This window comes from Arachis ipaensis, chromosome B07, assembly GCF_000816755.2.
Source record: "Arachis ipaensis cultivar K30076 chromosome B07, Araip1.1, whole genome shotgun sequence".
NCBI classification, from domain to species: domain Eukaryota; kingdom Viridiplantae; phylum Streptophyta; class Magnoliopsida; order Fabales; family Fabaceae; genus Arachis; species Arachis ipaensis.
This window is the reverse complement of record NC_029791.2, coordinates 8,142,896-8,153,482: the sequence shown is the minus strand read 5'-3', so window position 1 is coordinate 8,153,482 and position 10,587 is coordinate 8,142,896. Positions and strand designations below refer to the sequence as shown.

The 10,587-nt window shown below is 34.5% G+C and overlaps 1 protein-coding gene and 1 long non-coding RNA gene across 2 annotated transcripts in view; one reads left to right on the top strand and one right to left on the bottom strand.

The window, feature by feature from the left end:
• LOC107608908 (MLP-like protein 28) overlaps nucleotides 1-10,587 on the top strand; it is a 32,507-nt gene that overhangs the window by 1,625 nt on the left and 20,295 nt on the right. The gene's annotated exons all lie outside the window — the stretch shown is intronic.
• LOC110264837 lies at nucleotides 5,687-6,235 on the bottom strand. The gene is made up of 2 exons (XR_002351092.1): nucleotides 6,059-6,235; nucleotides 5,687-6,015 (listed from the first exon to the last, which is right to left on the bottom strand). It is a non-coding gene; the product is annotated as an uncharacterized LOC110264837 (long non-coding RNA).

Genomic DNA, 10,587 nt, shown 5'->3' with positions numbered 1-10,587 from the left:
ATTAGTAGAGGAAAAAATAATAAAATTTTTAAAATTAAAAAATATACCCTAAAAAAAATACAAAAAATGTTAAAAAATTAACAAAAAGTAGTAGCACTTAAAGACCTATACTGCAAAATACAATATTTTTGCGTTAGTTCAAATAGAGAATCGTCGCAAAAATTTTAGAAATTTGATGTTTCCACATAGTGATTGCAAAATAAGAGTTTGAAAAATTCATAATGCCAGATAGCAGTAGTTAAAAACATGCAGAAAATAACAACAAATTTCAGATTTTGTGAAAAATAAATTGACACAATATTTTGATATGGTGGCAATTATGTCAACCATTGCTAAAATTACTGCGAATTTATTTTCTTACACCTTAAAGAACGACAGTTATTAAATGCTGATAATTTGTTTTACGATCGTTTTAAACTGCTGCAAATTCCTAAATATTTGTTGATAAGTCATGTGCTCTTTGTAGTGTTTCGAGCCTTGAAGAATGTTTTTATAAATATATATTTACAATTATTAACTACTATCTCGAACGAATTTAATTACATTCTAAATTTTTTAGGTTAAACAGCATAGGAAGTAACCTATAATACTTATTATAAAACTCCGTTTTATTCTACTACGTAAATCAAACATGTTTTATTTAATATGACTGAAAGTTAACTAATGAGAATACAGATGCTACTTAAACTGTTATTATAAAATTATTTGATATGCTAACAAGCTATAGCTCAAATAGTGTAATCTTCCTGTACTCACCTAAAAATCGCAGATTCGAGTCTTACTCCTAACTTTAGAAAAAAATATAAAAAATAAAATAAAATTATTTAATATATGTTTTATCTCTCGATTAGGCTTAGATGGCTTGTGTATTCCTAAAATGGACTATATAGTTCGTTCTTTCATTACAATCACACACTAAGGAGAAAAATATGAATCAACGGCCATCTCCCAACACAAACGTGTATGTGAATGGTAGTTGCTTTGTCATTATTATGTTTCCATATTTAATTAACAACTTATTCACCATCATTCAATAGTCACTCTCATAACCATATTTTACCGGGCAGTGTCAAATAAGAATCAGTCCCTTGCATATGCCCTAACCATATCGACCCCTCAGATCGTCACAAGACTCCCTGTCCAATTCATTTCATTTCATTCACGTTTTCCAAGTGTTGCTTACCTTGTTCTTTATAACTTAAAGTAGGTAAGGGTAATTGTACATTCGGTGCATGCTCTAGTGACTATTATTATGATGGTTATACAACTTCGATAACACTTTTTAAGTATGGTTAAAATTAAAATAATAATAGTTAAATATTTAAAATAGTTTTTAATTTAAAAAATAAAAGTAAAAAATACTACAAAAATGTATAAAAAGTGTGCCTTTAATTTTACTAAAATTGTTTAAATATTGACAAAATTATATAATCATATTATAACCATTATAATACTACAAAAATATAAATTTCCTAACATAATTAATACCGAAATTTTTATAACAGAAAATAGAGTTTGATTTGCATAATCTATTTTTTTAAAATAAAATTTTAGCATAAATAGAGTAGAACACTTAAAATATTAAGAGAAATAATTTCATAACTCTGTAAATAATAACTTAAAATGTTTTCATGTTAACTTTTGTATTAGAGTTAGAAAATTGCAAAAGCATAATATCTAGATTAAATCTCACAGTGGTTCTTGAATTTTATAACTTTTACTATTTTAGTCATTTAGATTCAAAATTCACTACATTTGTTTCTGAAATCCAGCTCCAAGTATTATATTAATTGGTCTTTGGACCCTTTTTGACATTGAGTCAATGAACGAAATGTTGAGCTAGCTCTGACTTACCACGCTAGACATATGCTAATGACGTTGTTTATTTTGATGCTTGAACAAGATAAAAATGATGTTGTTTTGGAGAACGAGTGGAGATAAAACAGTTTGCATATCATATAAACTCTTTTATCTTTTTGTTTTTGCTTGTTTAAGCACCAAAACGAAATGATACAATTTAGTCATGTGTCTAGCATGGCAAGTCAGAGTCAGCTCAGCATTTCATTCACTAACTCAGTGTTAAAAAGGGTTCAAAGACCAATATGGTGCCCAAAACTGGATCACGAAAATCAATATAATCAATTTTGAATTTGAAAAACTAAAATGGTGAATGCAGCAAATTTGAGAAACCATTTTAAGATTTAGTCTGCTATCTATTATTTGTGTAAGAACTGCGAATTAATTAACCGATTAATTAATGTTAAATAATAATAATTTAATTTCCTGAATTAGGTTCAAGGTTTTAGAATATTAATTAGAAAATATAAATATATGATATTTTGACTCAGTAGATTTTTTTGTGTTAGAAATGTAATTTTCTTCGGAAAATTGCGTAAAAAATGCGTACACGTGAATTAACTAGCAATACCTGTTTAAATCCGTTCGGTACTCTGCGAGAATGATAAAAATAGTAGAAAAAGTTAGGAAATAAATTAAAGTTGAAAATCGGACGCTAATTTTAAAGGTTTGGCCCAAAATTAAGTCAAACGGACCAAAAATACTAACGGGTTAGACCGGCCCAAATTGGACCCAAACCCAACACACACACACATATATATAAGTGAAGGCTATTTCAGCCACTTCACCCTTCTAACTCACAAATACATCTGCAACTTGGATTGAGAGAGGAGAGAGCAAGGGTTACCAAGTTACTATTCACATCCACATTCAATTGATCATAACTCGAGCTATGGTACTCCAATTTGCATGCCGTCAGCGGCTACGCGAAGTTCTCGCCGAGCCCGTCACTTCTAGCTAGGTATTGTGGTAAGCTTCTCATAAATTTCTATCCAGTTTTTTACCCTAAGAAATTCGAAAATTTAGATTTTTGGTTTTGAGTGAATTTTTGTGTTTTGATTGATTAGGTGATCTCTAAGATTGGGCTATTTGTGGTTTTTATCCCAAACACCATCGAAAAAGGTAAGGAAGCTCTTTACCTTGTGAATTTGTATATTTAGAAACCCTAGGTATTGATCTATGGTAATTTATATGGTTTTAGTTAAGTTCTTGCACTTGTTGGAGTTAATTTGGAGCATTGGTTCTTGAATTGGTAGCTTGTTGGTAAGTTGAAGCTTGTTGGGGTTCAAATTTGGTGTTGGGTGCATATTGGGAATCGGCCAAGGTATGGTTTCGATTCCTCTATGTAATATATAATATTTCTGGACACCTAGACTAGTGACCCATAAGATAGGTTGGATTGAATTGGTTGTTGAACTTATTAAATTTGACCATGTATGATGATGTTGTGATTTTGATGAATTATGGTGTTGAACTTTGAAGTTGTTGTTGATTGTTGAAATAGAGGTTGAAATTGATGATTTTGAGTGTTGATAATGATTGTAAAGCTTATTGGTATTAATAAATGTTGGAATTGGTGATATAATTCTTTGTGAGGATTTATTGTAAATTGGAGGAAGGTAAATGAGGATTTTTGGATGAAATTGATGGGAATTGCATGTCAATAGGTTGGGGAATAAATTTGGAAGATATATAGACATCAATTAGGTCCATTGGATCTATTTTAGGTGTAGCATATTTGTTTTTGGTTGTGAATTTTGGAAATTGAGAACCTTATTGTTTTTTGGTAAAAAATCAGGTTTTGGTGAACTTTGACGGATCCTCACTTGAGCCTCAAAGTTTAAAATTGAATGAACTTTATTTTAAATTAAAGGTTTCTTTGAGAGCTTTAAATTAATATAAAGTTTGAAGAAAATAAATTTTTATAGAGAAAGTTATGACTGTTTAAAGTGTGGTGCTAAAGGTTGAATTCTGCAACATTTGAAAATTTTCTAAGTCTGGTGTGGGCTGCGTATGCGACATGGTGCACGCGACGCGACCAATCTATTCGGGTTGGCCGGGCATCTCGCGTACGCGAGGCACTGCATGCGTACGCGAGCTACCAGAATCTTAACCCTTGCGTACGCGAACTTTAACAGGCGACGTGAGCAGGGGTCGTGTACGCGACCACCCGTTTTTACCTGTGTGCGTACGCATGGCAGGGGTTGAAAATTTGTTATTATTTGTTTTTAAAGGTTCTCATGCTTTCCAAACATTCTTTAAATTGCTGTTTAAGAGTATTATCTAGTAATTAGGTCCTAAACTTAGTAGAGACGAATTAGTGACTTAAATAGATGGACTTTAACATAAATTTAGAAGACAGAGCCTTAGGTTTCTGGAGTACTGAGGGTGGATCAAGGTTCGAAAACCGGACCAGTCATCGAACCACTCTAGTCATTGGTTCACTGGTTTATTGGTCTAACCAGTTCAACCGTGATCCAACCGAAAAAACCGTTTTAGAATAAAATAATAAATAAATTATAAATATACATCATAAAATATAATTATATTCTAATATAAATCTTAAAATATCTTCTACCATATAATCTTATCAAAATACAAACTCAATTTTTTTAAAACACTCTTAAAACATGTTTCCAAGCACTTTTGTCATCATCATCTTCAGCTTTACACTCATCACTCAGTTAAACAATTCACAATCCTAATCCTCTATGATTTCTTTTGGAAAAATAAAATTTCGTTCAAGAAGAAAACCATAGCGGTAAATAATTGAGAATATTTGACAGACTTAGCACCAAGACATAAAACAAGTATACGTATAGGACAGTACCAACAATCTAATTCTCAATTCCATGAATCATAAACAAAAAGGATATCTAAAATATCCACATAATCAATCAAATTCAACATTAAAAAAGATCAAAAATTAAATTTTGCGATTGAAAAAAAATGAAGTAAAGATAGCATTTTATACTCACAAATTCTCCTTAATCTTGAACCATGTCTCAGCACATACTTTGTGGGCAGCAACAAGATCATCTTTACAAGCCCAACCCAATTAAATTGGAATATCAAACTCAGAACTATCACTCTCCAAATCCATGTGACAAATTCTACAATTCCTCTCCACTTTGTGATCAGTATTACTAATAATATTATTAATAATATTAACATTGCCAAGTAATTAGTGGTATTGGAACTTTAAACTCTCTTTAACTACAAGCTGTAACATGACCCAAATAACAAATTAACCAATTTAATTAATACACAACTCCAAACACAGCAAATAATCTGCTTCATACACTCCTCAAAAGTGGTCCCGAATCATTTGCAATAACAGTGAATTATGCTTCATAAACAACTCAAATTGTCGAAATTAGAAACATGAAGCACACTATTTAGAATCTACAGAGTCATACTAATTTCAAGAAATACATAATTGGCACAATTTATCAAGCATGGAAAAACTAAGTTCTCAAAGAAAAATTTTAATTGAAAACAAAAACACAGCACCACAGTCAACATAGCACAGCAGTAAAGAAGACACAAAACAGTACAGTACATCACAATAGCAGTGAACAGAGCTAATCAATAATCAATTAATCATTCAATAATCCATATAATTGCTGAATAAAAAATAAAACAAAAAGAAGAACAAGCACTAGCAGTGAGTAAAGAAGTCATTTCCTTCTTCGATCTGAGCAATCTGGGCAGAGTATGAGAGAAAGTGGTTAACCACGATGGACGATGGAGACTAGGCAACAAGTACGACGATGGATGACAGCAGAAGCGTGGATGAGCAGAGGTAGACCAGCCGACGAATGCTAAGCTCGACGAAGAAGCTGCGATTGGAGTGAATAGGGGTTGGAGAGCTCAAGAACGACGACGGCGCGATGGACGGCGACACTGTCTCCCTCCTTGCCACGGTAGTAGAGGCTACTGTAAGCTAGGGTTTCTTTTTGTAGAAGAGAGCTTCGTTTGAGAGAGTGAAAGTTGAGAGGAGTTGGAGTAAACAGGAGTTGGAGAGCTCAAGAACGACGACGGCAGTGTCTCCCTCCTTGCGGCGGCGGTGGAGGCTACTGCTCATCTGCTAGGGTTTTTGTTTTGGGGGAAGAGAGATGTTTGAGAGAGTGAGAGTTGAGAGGAGGCACTGAACGTCTGAAGGCTTCCCATTTTTCTTTTATCCAAAACGCGAAATGACACCGTTTTAGGAAAACCGGCCGGCTCTCGGTTTGGTCCAACTGGCCGGTTCTCAGTCGGTTCAGCGATTTCTAAAGAATTTTGTAATTGACGATTTTATAGGTTAAACCAAACCGTAAAAGCATTCGGTTCATGGTTAAACCGGTCGAATCGGCTGATCCGGTCCAATTTTCAAAACATTGGGGTGGATTTATGTAATGAAGTGGTAGAGTACTGTAAAGACAATTGGTATGATGAAATTGTGGAGTTGTGAATTTTGATGATGCTTGAGACAGGTCTAGGACTCGGGGTGGAGTGATGGCCTTACTAAAAATGATTTTTTAAAAACCACTGAAATACTATTTTATACTTCTATTGATGAGACGCTATGCGCCTGGCAGGGATGGTTTGGTTAATCCCGCCTGTCGAGGTCGCGGCAACGGCGTAAGAGCAGTGATTAGTCCCGCTTACGTTGAGATGTGAGGTCCGTGACAAGAGTATCCCGCTCGCATTCTTTTGGAATCACTAAAGTGTGCAGGCACTGACATCCTGGACCGTGATCCGGGCACGATATCTCGAGGGTTCCCATTATAAGACCGAAAGGCGACATCTCCATGGAGATGTGTCAAGTTGGCAGTTGAACCGACGATGTGATATCACAGCCATATAGGATAGGCATTCATCATGTGCATCTTCTATCTGTTTGTTTGCTTTGCCGACTTGTATTGTTTGCCTAAGTGTTTAACATGCCTAAATGCTTATTGAATTACTTGATATACATGTTTATACTTGTGCTTTACTTGCATTGTCATTATCTGTATTTTCTACTAGGATTGAGGAGGTTCAGAAGGCGGTGGCAATGGGATCGCATGGCGGTTAGGCTAGCGAAGGCTGTGGGACAGCGGAGAATTGTTAGAGTAGAAATCCATTAAGATAGATTACCCTTTTTCTCTGTGGTTTTAAAGTTAATGTTTTAAAGTTTATTTATGGTTTAAGCTTGAATCTTGTGATGGATATGAATTTCTAGGATTGCCTCTAGCGTCTCAGAGTTTTATATCTCACATCACTGGGCACTGTTACCATACTGAGAACCTCCAGTTCTCATACCATATTCTGTTGTTTTCAGTTGCAGGTCGCAACCCACCTCGGTGAGTTGCTTTGATGGTGATAGAGGATCCTTGCTATGTTTTGAAGTCTTTTGATTTATTTTGATTAGATCTCTAATTTTTATATTTATTCTTGCCTAGAAGCTTACCTTGAGAGAGGCATTGTATAAGCTCTTTTACTTTCTAAACTCTGTATGTCTGTATATACTAGCCAGCTTAAACTCCGCGAGCTGCGGCTAGATCTTTATACTATTATACTCTTATATTTTTTTATATTATATCTATACCTTGTGCTTTGAGTTGTAGCTTCGGGTGAACGTTTTGCGCTTTTAAAATTATGTTTTTTGAGCTTAATCCTTCATTGGGCTTCTAGAATTATTATTTCTTTCTATATATAAACATGTATAAGCTTTAGAATTGTCGCAACCTTTGATTAACCTTTGCTTTACGACGCGAGGTAAGGCTTAGGGTAATTAGGGTGTTACAATTTGGGTAGAATATTAAGTTAGCAAGTCTTATCAAGCAATTGAAAAGTGTTTGATATGTGTTTCAAATATTTGTGATATAAAGAGTTAAAGTATTATATATTTAGAAGTTATTAGTTTATATTTTTAGAATGTTCAATTTAATTTGATGTATTTTGATTTTGTTTATTAATTAGGTTTTATGTTTGTGGGTTTAGGGTTTTTTTTTGTTTTAATCTAATAAGACGTTATAAATACTTGATAAATTATTGTAGTCATCATATAGAGATTAGAGGAGTGCGAAAGCACTTTTTGGTTTCCTGATGAAACTATGATTTAGACAAATGAGGTTGAGTGAGTTCCTCTCTTATTGCATCGAAAAATTGGGTAGAAAGTTGAGAAGTCCCTTTGATTCAATTCCCAAACTATAGTGTGAACAAGTTAGATTGAGGAGTTCCTTCCACGCTCTGCACCTCCAGCGCTTTTCGTCGGACCCAGTCTCCTCCTCCAAGAAGTCATCAGAGCTGGTCAAGTTGCAGTTGCCGTCAACGCGAAGCGAAGCCAGAATCCATTTGCGTCGTCAAGCTGTGTCCACCCATGAATCAACTGTGTCGTCGAGGTGCTCCTTTCTCTGTTCGAGGCACATTCCTTGGTCTCTTGCCATCAATAGCCTTCCTCTCGCTGCTGGTAAGCCCCACTGGTTGAATTTGTGTGGTTGCTGATTTGCCAATTAAAAGTACAGCTATTACTGGTTGATAGCATAACATGCATGATTCTTATGACCTTTTTTATTAGATAATTTGTTGATGGATTTGTGAGTTGGGGTTAAATGGTTTTTTGAATGGGTTTTGAGTGTGATAATGATGTATCCTCAAGTCGGGTTTTTTAGGTGACCGAATTTTTATTGTTGATTACATACAAAATATTTCGTATCCATGAATTTTGTTACTGACGTTGATTATGGTTGCTGATAAATGAGATTAGTGAGCAAAACAAGCCACGGCTGAAACCTGGATTTTATATAAGTCAATTGGAGATCATATGGTTATAATTTACATTACCTGTGGGCTTTTGATAATTGTTGCTCGTAGAAATTTGGATATACACATTTAAATTCACTATCTGTTTTTCAAGAATAGTCTTCTGTAGGCTGATTTTCCTTTTACTTCTTTTAAGCAAAATTTCTAGAATTCAACAATATAATTTGTATTTGACAAAAGGTTCTCTTTGCCCTGTGTCCTCCTACTTTTTCAGTAAGTGCATAATTCAATAAAAAAAATAGAATAAGACATTCAAACTATTGAGGATACCCCTGACCGAAAAGAAAAAAAACCTATTGAGGATTCATACCAAAAAAGAAAAAAAAAGAAAAAAAGGTATTGACAATTAAACGCATAATCTATTGAACTAAATATATAATCATTGCTAAACCAAGTAAAAGGTCCTAACCCAAATTAAAAACCAAGTGTCAGGTTGGACATAAATGTTTTAGATTATGATTATTAAAGAGGATATGGTCTTACCTAAAGAATAATAAATATTTGTACTAGATAGTTTCCAGATGGTCACTCAAGCAATATTTCTCGTTGTGTTTACTTACATCAGCGAAAGCTATCCGGCTTGAAAAGTCACGACAATCACACTCTAAGGTAGCGTTTGTTTTGAGGTACTGAGACAGAGACTGAGAGACTGAGACTCAGTATCCAGTATCATGGTTCAGAGATTGGTACTAAAATTTCTGTCTCTGTCTCTAAAATTTCAGTATTTCAGTACCTCCAAAAAGTAGGGACACAGGAGACTGAAATTTTTAGAGATGGAGACTGAAACTTTAATAACATTTTATACCTAAAATACTTTCATTTCGATTAATTAATTTCAATTTTACCCTTTGTGCAAATTAAATTAGAGTTTCATTCTTGTTTCAATTCCTGTCTCCCATTTTGCACCAAACAGAATACTGAGATTTATTTCAATCCCTGTCTCTTAGTCTCTGTCTCTCGGTCTCAGTCTTTCTGTCTCTGTCTCTCCACCAAACGCACTTTTTTATCTTTGTTTTCTTATTTGGATAATGTTCTTTTTCTTAGAAGTCTCAATCTTCTATTCATGAATGTATCCAAAAAAATAGAGCGCAAGTCCAAAATAAGATGTACCCAAAAAGAAAATGAAAAGAATCAAAACAAAAATAAAAATAATGTTCGTCTGCGAAAAAAAATATTATGCCCATCTTCTCTTTTTTTGGTTTGGATTTACTTATTTTCTTATATTTAATGTTGATGAATTTCTATTTCTTTTTTACAGTTTGATCATAGTATAAGTGATACCTTTGGTGGTACCCAATTTATTAAAATGTCCAGGATAGGTCGTTACACGAAGAAATCAAAGTTAGACACAGCATGTCAGCAACCTCACACAGGATCTGCTGCAGCTTCATCCGTACATCAAGTGGATTGCCTAATTCCCCTTCCAGTGGTGCTGGTGCCCCCGCAACCTCATCTTTACGCCCCTTTCGACCGCCCTGTACCAAATCACTGCCTGTTCCACAGACTTGCACGAATCGTGCTCAAAACTCGGAGGCCGCGATGAAGACTTAGACCCAGATCCATATGAGGTAGATTCTTTTGAGCAACACGTTGACAACCTGCTTGCTGCATCGGAGGCTCCGAAGTGCAAGGGACGCAAGACCACCGAATTTTAGGATAAAACAATTGGTATACAAGAATTTATCCCATATAATTTTTTATGCTTAATTTTTATATGATTTCATCGCATCTTGGCCACAATGGTTACTCACACAAACTAACTATGATTTACAAAGTCCGATGGGACATTCAAGCAACTTCATTTGAGTGTGAAGGAGGCTATGAAGCCACCTAACGGTAGAAAAATCGTACTCAAGTTCAACGTGTAATACCCTACCACACAGAACTTTATGCTTAAGCCGTAAAACAGAGGTAGTGTGGTATTACAATCTCTAAAACAAT